This window comes from Astatotilapia calliptera, chromosome 6, assembly GCF_964374335.1.
Source record: "Astatotilapia calliptera chromosome 6, fAstCal68.1, whole genome shotgun sequence".
Taxonomy (NCBI): Eukaryota; Metazoa; Chordata; class Actinopteri; order Cichliformes; family Cichlidae; genus Astatotilapia; species Astatotilapia calliptera.
This window is the reverse complement of record NC_137427.1, coordinates 34,651,400-34,664,828: the sequence shown is the minus strand read 5'-3', so window position 1 is coordinate 34,664,828 and position 13,429 is coordinate 34,651,400. Positions and strand designations below refer to the sequence as shown.

The following is a 13,429-nucleotide window of genomic DNA, read 5'->3' as shown; positions in this document are numbered from 1 at the left end:
AAGGGATGGTTGGCTCAAAAGAGCTCTGACTTTTTGTCAGCCTGGCTACAGTGCTGAAGAGAAACCTAGGGTTGTTCTTATTTTCTTCAATCAGTGATGAATAGTAAGATGTTCTGGCTTTGCGGAGGGCTTTCTTATAAAGCAGCAAACTATTTCTCCAGGCTAAATGATGATCCTCTAGATTTGTGACACGCCATTTCCTCTCCAGATTACGAGTCATCTGCTTTAGGGTACGTGTTTCAGAATTATACCACGGAGTCAGGTACTTCTGATTTGAGGCCTTAGTTTTCACAGGAGCTACAGTATCCAGAGTCGTACGTAGTGAGGAGGTGAAATTATTAACAAGATAATCGACCTCTGATGGGGTAGCGTTCAGATAGCTGCTTTGCTCTGTGTTGGTACAGGGCATTGGAGATGATAACAGTGGGTGGATTATATTCTTAAACTTAGTTACAGTGCTTTCAGAAAGACATCTACTTTGATAAAGTCTACTCTTCACCGCTGTGTAATCAATTATTGTAAAAGTAAATGTTATCAGGAAATGATCAGACAGGAGAGGGTTTTCAGGAAACACTGTTAAATGTTCAGGTTCGATGCCATATGTTAAAAAGTAAACCTGCTAGGGAGCAGGTTAGCTTCACGGAGTGTGTCGTCATAGTAACTCACTCAGGATTAATCTAAACTCGCTTCGTGAAACTGAAAACCCAGAGTTTTCGTTAACTCAGGGTATACTTACTCAGTTTTTCCACTAAACCGGCTTCCTGAAACAGGGCCTTGGAGTTCGACACCTGTGGTTTAGATTAACTGATTCTTTAAAGCCTGAGGTGGATAAGCAGTTGAGAACAGATGAATCGATAATAAAGTGAGCACTGGGAATGAAAATCTGTAGCTGCAACACCAGAGGCCACAAGAGCACACTCAAACCTCATGATACTGACTCAAGACCACAAAGAAAATTCAATTTGTTTTATCTATTAAATCCATTACTTTTATCTTAAAATTCACTTTCACTTGAAGTAGTCATACAGATGGCAGTAGTGGTTTTCAGTATATTTTCAATCAAAATTTAAATTACAAGTTAATAATAATAATAAGAATTTTCCAAGACCTACTACCTAAAATTTGGAAGTGAACTCTTTTAGCCAGTTATTGGAGATTATGTAATGGAATTTCAGGAGCAGGACCACGCCTCCAACAGTGACTCCCACCTGTTCCTAAAGTTGAAAGAATATTTGTCCAGAAGGTGATTGTGTGGCGCAAGCAAGCGGGTACGACATGGGCATTGTAAAACTGCCACAGCATCTGCAAAAATGCAGCGAGTGAAATGGTGATTATGCAGAAAAATAAATAATTCTTCAACCTTTAAAATGATGTAAATATTTCTAAAACAATAGGTGACCTTACTTTTGAGATTGCCCTTGTAGGAAAAACCCCCCAAACCTTAAATACCCTGAATTAGTTTAGTTACTTAAAGTAGTCCTGAGTTTCTCTTTGTTGAGAAAAAAAAAGCTGTGTTCATGTTCTTCCAGTGTTCTTTGTTTCTTGTACATGTTGCTCCTTCTATCATCTCCACTTATTTATTTTTTATTCTCTTTTCTCTGGTTTCCTGTTAATCCTTCTCCTCATTTGTTCTCTCCTTCAGTGGTGGAATCTCTGCTGACCTGCAAGACAAGAGGAAAAAGTTCCAGAACAAGAGAAAGAACCAGATCACAGACTCGCCAAAACATACTGCTGGCTGTTCAGACGTTACTACATCAGAATCCAACAGCTTTCATGAGTATTTCTTTATTTTTGTCTTTCAGGGAAAAAACCCTTTTTGATCATCCGAGGCTTCACATCGCTGTTCAACATCTGTTCTGATGTCAGATTATCAGCAGTTAAATGCTGCTTCACTGATTATACACAAGATTTGTGGCACAAACACGAGGGCAGGACAGTAAGGATGATTGATTTTTATTATTAGCTGCTTCTTGATAAGTAGAAAAATCTAAGTATACACAACATGGCAGAAATGCAAAGATTATACTTTATTGCACGTATCACTTTGTCAAATCAAATCAAATCAAATCACTTTTATTGTCACATCACATGTGCAGGTACATTGGTACAGCACATGTGAGTGAAATTCTTGTGTGCGAGCTTCACAAGCAACAGAGTTGTGCAAAATACAATAATGTAAACAAGCAAAATACAAGAATGGCTACATCTGAAACTAATAAATATATGTACAATATATAATAGTATATGCATTTCTCGATGTGTATACTAAATATTTTTCTACGTGTGTGTGTGTGTGTGTGTGTGTGTGTGTGTGTGTGTGTGTGTGTGTGTGTGCACATATTTTACAAATTAAATAGAGTAAACAATAAGTGGAATATTTAAAATAATAAAATAAAATATACAGAGTGAGACATGTGCAAAACAGTGGCGTTACTGTACAGTATGGAGTGCATAATGTTAAAGTTCCAGTAGTGAAGCTGAGGTGTCTATGAAGTGTTCAGCAGTCTGATGGCCTGATGGAAAAAGCTGTCTCTCAGTCTGCTGGTACGGGACCAGATGCTGCAGAACCTCCTTCCCGATGGAAGCAGTCTGAACAGTTTATGGCTGGGGTGACTGGAGTCCTTGATGATCCTCCCCGCTTTCCTCAGGCACCGCTTCCTGTAGATGTCTTGGAGGGAGGGAAGCTCACCTCCAATTATCCGTTCAGAGCACCGCACTACTCGCTGGAGAGCTTTGCAGTTGTAGGCGGTGCTGTTGCCATACCAGGTGGTGATGCATACAGTGAGGATGCTCTCAATGGCACAGTGATAGAAGGTCCTGAGGATGCGGGGGCTCATGCCGAATCTTTTCAGTCTCCTGAGAAAGAAGAGGCGCTGCTGCGCCTTCTTCACTGTTTTGTTTGTGTGTACTGACCACGTAAGATCCTCAGCCAGATGTACTCCAAGGAACCGGAAGCTGCTCACTCAACAGCAGCGCCGTTGATGGTGATGGGGGTGTGTACTTCTCTGCACCTCCGGAAGTCCACTATCAACTCCTTTGTCTTTGCGACGTTGAGGGTGAGATGGTTGGCTTGACACCAGTGGGTCAGGGCGCTGACCTCCTCCCTGTAGGCCGTCTCATCACCGTTGGTGATAAGACCCACCACTGTAGTGTCGTCCGCAAACTTCACAATGATGTTGGAGCTGTTAGTGGCTGTGCAGTCGTAGGTGTAGAGTGAGTACAGGAGAGGGCTCAGTACACACCCCTGTGGAGCACCAGTGTTCAGTGTAACGTGTGATGAGGTGACATACAGGAAGCTAAGGATCCAGCTGCAGAGGGAGCTGCTCAGTCCTAGATCCTGCAGTTTCCTGTCCAGCTTCGAGGGAACGATGGTATTGAATGCTGAGCTGTAATCTACAAACAGCATCCTCACATACGTGTCTCTCTTCTCCAGGTGTGACCGGGCAGTGTGTAGTGTCAGGGCTATGGCATCATCAGTGGACCTGTTGTGGCGGTATGCGAACTGTAGAGGGTCCAGTGAGTCGGGTAGTGCAGAGCGGATGAAGTCCCTGACCAGCTTCTCGAAGCATTTGCTCACGATGGGGGTCAGGGCTACAGGTCGCCAGTCGTTTAATGAGGAGATGGTGGAGGATTTGGGTACAGGGACGATGGTGGCCATTTTGAAGCAGGCTGGGACTACAGACAGAGAGAGGGAAAGGTTGAAGATGTGCGTGAACACTCCAGCCAGCTGAGCCGCGCATGACTTGAGGACGCGGCCGGGAATCCCGTCCGGACCAGTAGCTTTGCGCGCGTTCACCTTCCCGAAGCACCTCCGCACATCCTCCTCAGACACAGTGTGCGCACTGACGTCATCCACGGTGCGCACACTGTCCGGTCTCATGGTGTTCGCTGTGTCGAATCTAGCGTAGAATACGTTTAGATCCTCACACAGAGAGGCCGTGGTCTGCGGTGTGCTGGTTTTCCCTCTAAAGTCTGTGATCGTGTTTAGTCCCTGCCACATACTCCGAGGGTTGTCAAACTGTTGCTCCACCCTGTCCCTGTACTCACGTTTGGCTGCTTTGATCGTCTTCCGGAGTTGGTAATGTGCGTGTTTGTAGTCCGATGTGTTCGCGGAGGCAAAGGCGGTGCTCCGTGCCGCCAGTGCTGCGCGAACATCTCCGTTAATCCAGGGTTTTTGATTTGGGAAGGATTTAACTGTTCTGGATGGGACGACATCTTCCACGCATTTCCTGATAAATCCGCGTGGAAGATGTCGTGGGAGATGTGTGGGAGACTATATTCTGTTACTGCAACAGCACAAAAAAACCCCCCCACAAATATAAATGTTCTCAAAAATGTTAAAGGCAGCTTTAACGAATTCAATCTTATTCAGACATTCTGTATCAAAGGCTGAAGGCCTCCTGAAATGACTTTTGCCCAGGTCAGTCCGGGCTACAGCTGTGATCCGATTTTAAGTCGTAGGCAGCGTGAATACAACTTCTCATTCATCTTTTTCCCCCTAAAAATCCTCACTTTATTAAATCAGCAACGTAAACAAGCCACAGGAATGTCAATATACAATAATTCATCCTATAAAATCTCATGTGTGATTGGCTATCTAAGGTTGACTTTGAGAAGGAACGTTCGGATCTCCATTGGCCTTAAGGTCACCTCCCACGTGGACGGGTCTTGAAATGTCTTCAGCAGCGGCTTTTCTCCTGGAAAACAGACACATTACGTGAGCACAAACGACACAAAGTGTTTTTAGTTGGCTAATCTTTAAACACACCAGCCGTGACACGGGTCAGTGATCAGCAACCAAGTCTCCTCACAAGGAACAAAATAACATGTTGAGCTCCAGAAACACCTTGTAGTATACATTACATTATGAAGCATATCAATCTGTTTATGACTCTTTATAGCTCCCTGCTGGCTTAATTAGCACCTGCAGGGAAACTGTTAAGTCGATGACTACAATCAGAGATTTAAAAAGGCATCAGCAGATTTCTGTCAGCCCAGCGCTCCTTCAGTGCATGGTCACCTGCCAGATGTTGAAAAATCCAGATGTTGCCAGTCTTTATATTACTATATAAAATATTATAAATAATGTAATGAAATTGTGACAACACTAAACGAAGGCCAAAATCTGCAAATATCAGGGAATCCTCGCTATGGAAGTGTGATTGAAGAGCAGTGTACTACAAAGCCAGAATAACGGATTACTGAATAATGTTAAGTGCCGTATATGTTTGCAAATATGTTTCGTATTGAAGCCATACATTTAAAAAAAACACTGACTGAAGCGCAGACTGTGCACTTCATTGTCACTGGATTATAAATGTATTCAGTTGGTGTTTATGCAAATGAGATGCAAATGAGGAGACTTCACTCAGGCAAGTCTGCTGGACCAGACGGAGTGAGTCCCCTTGTCCTCAAGGCCTGTGCCCCCCAGCTGTGTGGAGTCTTTCATAAACTGTTTATGCTGAGTCTGAGTCTGCAGAGGGTCCCGGTGATGTGGAAGACATCATGCCTCGTCCCTGTACCAAAGACGCCACGTCCCAGTGGCCCCCAGGATTACAGGCCCGTGGCACTGACCTCCCATATCATGAAGACCCTGGAAAGGCTCATCCTGGACCAGCTGCGACCCATAGTAAGACCACACCTGGATCCCCTTCAGTTCGCTTATCAGCCTCGTCTCGGAACTGAGGACGCCATCATCTACCTGCTCAATCGTGTCTACACCCATCTGGACCAGCCGGCGAGCACTGTGAGGGTCATGTTTTTTGACTTTTCCAGTGCTTTCAACACCATCAGGCCGACCGTCCTGGGTGATAAGTTAGCAGCGATGCAGGTGGATGCTTCTCTGGTGTCCTGGATTGTTGATTACCTGACAGGAAGACCACAATATGTACGTCTCCCACAGTGTGTGTCTGACAAGGTGATCAGCAACACAGGGGCACCACAGGGGACTGTCCTCTCCCCCTTCCTCTTCACCCTCTACACCACAGACTTCAGCCACTGCACAGAGACCTGCCATCTTCAGAAGTTTTCTGATGACTCTGCGGTGGTTGGATGCATCAGCAGGGATGATGAGACAGAGTACCGGGCTGTGGTCGACTCCTTTGTCACGTGGTGTGAGCAGAATCATCTGCAGCTCAACGTGGCAAAGACCAAGGAACTGATCGTGGACTTCAGGAAGACCAGGAAACACTTGACCCCTGTTTCAATCCAGGGGGTCAGTGTTGACATTGTGGAGGACTATAAATACCTTGGAGTACACATTGACAATAAACTGGACTGGGCTAAAAACACCACAGCACTTTACAGGAAGGGCCAGAGTCGTCTCTATTTTTTGAGGCGACTGAGGTCCTTCAACATCTGCCAGAAAATGCTGAGGATTTTCTACGAGTCTGTTGTGGCCAGTGCGATCCTCTATGCTGTTGCATGCTGGGGGAGCAGGCTGAGGGTCGCAGATGCCAACAGACTCGATAAACTGATCCGTAAGGCCAGCAATGTTGTGGGGATGGAGCTGGACTCCCTCAAGGTGGTGTCGGAGAGGCGGATGCTGTCCAAGATAAAGACTATGTTGGATAACACCTCCCACCCACTCCATGACATGCTGGTCAGTCACAGGAGCTCGTTCAGTGAGAGACTGAGATTACCGAAAAGCACCACTGAACGACACAGGAAATCTTTCCTGCCTGTGGCCATCTCCCTGTACAACGCATCCACTTAACACACTGTTTACTGCTACAACTACACATGTTTCTTTTTCAGCTATTTATTTATGAGTGACTTATGTTTGTATGTATATATATGTATATATTATACTATTCTTAGTTAGTGTATTGTCTGTCTTGTCTTAATGTTGGTTTATAATGGAGCACTGTAACAAAAAATTATTTCCCCCAGGGATCAATAAAGTATTCTGATTCTGATTTATATACTGCTGCTACATTTCCTTCACACAGCTGGAACTGCAGCTACGAGCGCACAGAACACGCATCATTTAATCTATTAAATTATTTTCACTTTGATCTGACAACAAACCAAAGTGATTTCCACAGAAGTTCATACCTGGTCTCTGAGATTTTACCACCGACCTCCAAAATGCACAAAGCTCAAAGCAGCTGAGTTGGAATCCATATTAAAATACGCCCGAGGAGACGACATTCATTGAAATTTAGCCAAATTTAAATCGAGTCAGACTGGAGAACACATCCAGCTTTGAATCTAGGGTGACGTTCAGAACTGCAGTGGTGAACTAACTGACACAACACTGGTGTCCTGTACCTTTCTCAGGAGTCCAGTCAAAACGTTTCATCTCATCTTTCCACTGATTGGCCGACAGGTTCAACTCAGCCACACCCAGAACCTCCAGAGTTGAAAACAGCTTCTGCACAGACAGGAAAGACGATGGGATTAGTTACAGCAAAACGACATTCCACTGGATTGCAAACGAGAAACGACTGAATGACAGATGATCGTACGGTCGCTTTGAGTGTAACAAGGTTTAAATTGTGTCTGACCTGCAGGTTGACTGTGACTGGCTGAGAGCTCACTTTGCTCTCTGAGCTCTGGTACTGATGCTCCAGTCTCAGCAGCACTGAGTCTTCATCCCACTGACTGAGTGTCAGCAGGTGGACAGCAGGGGGCAGTGCAGCCAGAAGCCCTGAGAACTAAAAGACAAAGACCCCTCACTCACAGAAACCATGCCTTTAAAAAAATAAAATAAAATTATTTAATGTATTCCAACCACATTTTCTATAAAATTACTATATAAAGTTGATATGAATTTCAACCAATCACTGGCTCTGAAAACATGTCAGCAGCAGTTGCCGCTAAAGGCAACACAGCTTAGCTCAGTTCCCCTGAGAGCGAGTGAAACCATGTCTAAAAAATGCAAATATGTACACAGCAGGACAGAAATGGGTTATAACCAGCAGCATAGACAGTTGGAGACAATGACTCAAAACAAGCAGCAGACTCTCACAGGAACAGCCTGCAGTTTGTACAGTGCAGGTCACAGCACTGTACAAAGCTTTTCTTAAGCTTACACACAGGAGTTTAAGGTGTTTGAACAGGAACCTGCAAGATGGAGGCCAGCTGGTTCTTGCACTGCTAATATTTCAAACACAGATCACATCACCGTGACTTCTGAAACCCGATTAGTGAAGTGTGTTAATAACATGTCTTTAAAATACATGCAGTATTTGTACAAGTACTGTACGAATGTGCACGTGATTGGGTGAATGAGTAGAAAGGCGCTATACAAGTACCAATCCGTTTATCATTTACATACCTCCAGCTGAGTGTTTGGCTTCAGATCTCCATCAGTAAACGTAAGCAGCGGCTGCAACACCATCCCCTCTGCGAAGGGGCGGTGCGTGTCGGCAGCAGTCTGCGGGGGATCGAGGGTGAGCAGGAGGCGGCCGCGGACCACCAGCCCGTCTGGGAAGATGCCAGAGATCTCGTTGAGAGGTTCACCAACACCACGGAAATCATCGTGGCGCAGCCGGCGGTGGAGCTGAGGGTGAGGAGGTTGGATAGAGAGACTTTAATAAGAACTCCTTGTGTGCGCTTAGATGGGGTCAACATGCTAATGGTAATGAGCTACGACTTTATGCCTCACCATGATCTCCAGTGAACCATTCTGGATGCTGCCTCCACCCTGAGAGCGATCCGTTACCACAGTGAGTTGGTCCACATCATCCTGAAGACACACAAGTGAAAGGAAAACATCACTTGTGATAATTCATAGAACTGACAGTCAATGCTCTTTGTTGCTTGTCTCTCCAAATGGAAGCTAACAAACACACAAACCTTGATATAAGCGCGAGAGTTGATTGGGTAGTAGTTTCCAGCAATGGGCTCTGACTGTTTCAGGTTCCAGGTGGGCCGGAAGTCTTTCCTGTTTGGGGGGGATGGGACACACACACACTAAGTGTACAGAATTGGATTCTTTTAATGTAAAACTATCACATAACTGTACAGCTGTCTTACTTTGTATATAATCTGTAAAATACCATCCAAAACAACTGCAACAACTTTAAAAGGTTAAAATGCATTTTCCATCATCAAAAAACAAAAAGCAAACTCTTACTTCCTCTGCAGAACTTCTCTGCCGTTGGAATCAGTGTAGAAATATTCAGAGGTTTTGATGCTGGTGTCCAGACGAGTGATCACCTCCTTCCCCAGGCTGTCACTAAAAGGTCAAGACAGCAAGTGTGACGTGGGTTAAAGGTGGGTGGTGTGGGGAGCATTTTGGCCAGGATTCCTCACTTTTCCTTGAATTTATTTCTCTCGCTCACAAATAAAAAAATAAATAATTATGAGCTAAATCTATTCCCCAGTGGGTGTGCATGGAATCTTATGGTCTAAAATTCCCTCTTTCCATGTATTTATAATCTGACATGGGGAAAAAGATAACGGCGATCTAAGCCAATCACTTGCTATGATATGAGGAAATATTTAGAAGGGCAAAGCTCTGCCACAATATTGCCCCATATGAGGTTTTTCTCCCCTGAAAGATCAGTTGACATTAAGGCACTGAGCTTTTAGAAAGGTTGAAGAGAACAGAAATTTCAACAACCACTTATCTCTAAAAACATCTCCATTACATATGTAGTGTGCACGTGTTAAACTCACTCTATCGGCACAGGTCCCACAGTCCACTCGAGCTCCAGAGCTCTGCTGTCAGCATAGAGACGAACCACCTGAGACACCCAGGGAGCAAACCACTGCCTCACCTCCTGCACCACTGACGTCTGAGGATGAGAGCATTGCAGTACAAAATTAGACGCTGCATATTAGCCTCTAAACAGGGAGGTAAAACATGTTGGCACGTTCATTCTGACACCCACACATATAAAATGACAGCAGCCTATAATTTAGAAGTAAACTGAATAACAGTGTAAAAACAAAGCTTTGCTATGAGGAATCTACGTCTGGATACGAGCAAACATCTCTACCTTAATGATCTCCGTCTTGGCCGTCCGGCTGATGATGAAAGGTGTGGAAGAGTTGGGTCTGAAGATGTAGGCTCCAGAAGGCTGCTTGCTCTCTCATACTTGCTGCTGGCACACATACTGACCTGGCAGTCCACCGCTTTGCCACTAGCATCTGACACGCTGTACACTGTTCCATTGACCGGCAGCTTGACGGGCCAAGTGACGGGCCGAGCGAGAGGGTTGTACACATTGACTGAGAACTGAATGACAGACAAAAAACAAGCGAGAGAGAGGCAGCGTGAGCATTCAGTCTTATCTGTAATTACACAGAATGTATTTACAATAACTGTAGCCCAGGTTTTTTAGGCTGTACACCTTGAATACACTGTTTGTTCCGAGGATAAATCTCAGAGGGTCAGAGTGTTCAGAATTACATTTAAGATGACATAATATGTTTTTTTTTATTATGTTACTGATGGATGGTTGTTTAACATGGTTTAAATGACAGGATCAGTACATGTACAAGTAAGACTTATGAGCAAAACCTTCAGATTTTAAAGCTGCGACTCTACCCGCTTGCTGTTCAAATGTGTTGATGCATCCTCAGTCATCCAGGTAAGGAACTTTTAAAAATTAATTCTATTCATCTGGACGTAGAGTTTTCAGTGGGACAAACATTTCGTCACTCATCCAAGTGACTTCTTCCATTTCAGCTGACCGCAGGTTTCACTGATCACATTAACTGGGTGGACCATCACATTAGGTTCACCTGGGAGGTTATGGCAGGTTAGCCTTCTTAGACTGTGAGATTTACACCAGTAAAGGGGGACATTTAAAGTTGATGTGCACTGTAAACAAATGCTCACGGGTGAGTATTTAAGGTTTGACTCTCATCATCCACTGGAGCACAAACTGGGTGTCATCAGGACGCTACAACAGACACAGCGGCCAGGGAAGTAGAAGAACATCACATCATGAAGGCCCTGAGTAAATATGGTTATCCCAGCTGGACTCTTGTCAAAGCTTGGAGGCGCCAATCAATTCAGGAGAGAAGCAAAACTGCTGCCTAAGCGAAAACCCTTAGTGATCCCGTATGTGTCAGGAGAAGCAGAACATTTGAGATACATTGTTTTTCTAAACACCGGGTCTCGGAGGCTTTTAAACACCAAAACACACAATGCAAAAATTGGTCCACCCCAAGGATCGGGTCCCCCGACACAAACAGAGTAACATAGTGTACGCTGTTAAGTGCCAGGAGGATTGCCAGGATTTATACATCGAGGAAACCAAACAACCTCTGGCGAAGCAGTTGACTCAACACAGAAGAGCCACCTTGTCAGGCCAGGACTCCGCAGTCTATTTACACCTACAGGCCAGTGGACACTCTTTCAATGATGTACACATCCTGGACAGGGAGGAACGCTGGTTTGAGCAAGCAGGCCAGGAGGGGGCCTAAGGGTACATCTTTCACCATCTTACAATGCTGTGACTGCAGCCATTCCCCAACTTTCAGTGAATGGTACTCATGGTCGTTGATCAGTGATTGTTGATCAATGGTCATGACAATTTGCATATTAATGATCAAGAAACTGACCTCACAGCAGATTGCACAATGACTGAAACCAGCCCACTGAAGGAACAAATGTACTGTTTATAAGGTTGGGGAAACCTGCGTCAGCTGAGTCTGAAGAATTCACTTGGATGAGTGACGAAACGTTTCTCCCACTGAAAACGTCACGTTCAGATGAACAGAATCAACCTTTTTGGGATTGCTGTTCAAACCTTTTACCAGTGGGTGGTAATCAGACAGATGACTTAAATAGGACTCTAAATTGGGCTGCACCAGTGCAAAGATTACTAAGGATTTCACTCTAAATCATGTAAATCTACTTTATTCAATTCCAAAAAATAAAGATGAGTTGGAAATGAGTAAAGCGGGTCCCCTTCAAAGTCTATTTTCTGTGTTTTTTACCTTCTTGCTGGATTCAGTGAGAGGACACACGCTGACGTTGAGGTTTTCACAGTAGATTCGCTCAGCAGACAAGCCGCTGAGAGCAGCCAGACTGTTACTGACTAAAACCTGAAAGAGAGACAACAGTTAGACAAGAAACCTGTGCAAGAAAGTTTGGACTGAAGAACACTTTCTGCTAAAGACATGATAATATATTTTCCTGTACAGAAAATGACAAATTTAGCACAAGTAACTTCTGTTGGGTAAGACAATGTACTGTGAAGCCTGGAGTACCTGACAGTGTTGCCAGCCGTTAGCAAGCTTCCTGGCGTAGTCATTTGCTACGTGTTGCTTTTCTGTGCCCGACACAGCGTCATGGTGCTGAGCCACAGCCATGGCTTTCTCTACCAACGAAAGCAGCCGTCACTCAATCTCTTGTCTGACATCCAATTGGTCTTAGTAACACAAATACAACTTTTAAAAAGTGTCCATATTCTCTACCGGTTCACCAATTCACAGTTGTGGGGAGGCTGGAGCCCATCCCAGCTCTCCTACATCCTGGACAGGTGCATCACAGGAGTAGCACATGAAGACAGCCAACCATTTATGGTCATGCTATTACATGTTAACCTAATACGTAAGTCTTTAGACTGTGGCAGGAAGCCAGAGTACCTACAGTATGCCTATGCAGAACCCACTAAGGAGACACAAAAAAGATTCAATCAAATCTTACTCATGGTCTGGCTTCTGGGTGTCTGAGAAATCTTTGAATTCCTCAGGGAGGTAAGCTTGCACTTCTTCACGTGTAAGCCAGATGCACTGAGACCCCAGTCCAGTGGCATGAAAATTTGTCCATGTTGCAATAATGCGGCTCACTGTGGACTGGTGTATGTTAAATCGGTGTGCCATGTCCCGCTCCTTCAAACCAACTGACAGGAAAACCAGGAAAAGAGAAAAATCGTCAATTGGCTGTAGCAGCTGCCTCTGGAAGGTGAAAACAAAAGGGAAAATGTTACTCCTTAAGCTATGAACTAGTAAAATTATGCTTTTCTTGGCTAAATGTTTTGCAATGGTTAGGCATACCATACTGTACCATGGGGTAAACAATGAGGTGCTGTAGTGCACAGGTGTACATCTTTACAGTATCTGACAGAGGCCCTGGTTCAGAAGATCTTAAACTCCCAGTTTGAAGTGAAGACAGAGCTGAGTGTAAAAGCAAAGATCTCAATTTACTGTCTGAGCTACGTCCTTATCTTCACCTATGGTCATAAGCTTGATTTAAAGATTGAAAGAACGAGATCACGGATACAAGCAGCAGAAATAAACTTTCCCTGTCAATCTTTTCTGTTCTGCGAGAGCAGACATCTTCTTTTCTTTCTTTTTTTTTTTAAGTAGAGCAAATATATAACTGTGCTTTAAAGAATATGATTGTTTCCTTGCATGACAAATGGAGATGAGTTCTCCGTCATAAATGGTGTGGTCACCTGCAGGTTGAAGGTCATTGCAACTCCAACCCACACCCACTGCTACTGTACTTAAAAGAAGTTAG

The 13,429-nt window shown here is 44.4% G+C and overlaps 1 pseudogene across 1 annotated transcript; it reads right to left on the bottom strand.

Moving 5' to 3' along the window:
- Positions 1-4,565: 4,565 nt before the first annotated feature.
- On the bottom strand, positions 4,566-12,636 carry LOC145429562 (lysosomal alpha-mannosidase-like; annotated as a pseudogene). Its single transcript, XR_013909808.1, has 12 exons — positions 12,614-12,636; positions 12,175-12,284; positions 11,902-12,009; positions 9,951-10,189; positions 9,628-9,746; positions 9,083-9,184; positions 8,803-8,890; positions 8,612-8,692; positions 8,282-8,506; positions 7,509-7,658; positions 7,273-7,375; positions 4,566-4,697 (listed from the first exon to the last, which is right to left on the bottom strand). The product of XR_013909808.1 is annotated as a lysosomal alpha-mannosidase-like (transcript).
- Between the last annotated feature and the right edge of the window lie 793 nt (positions 12,637-13,429).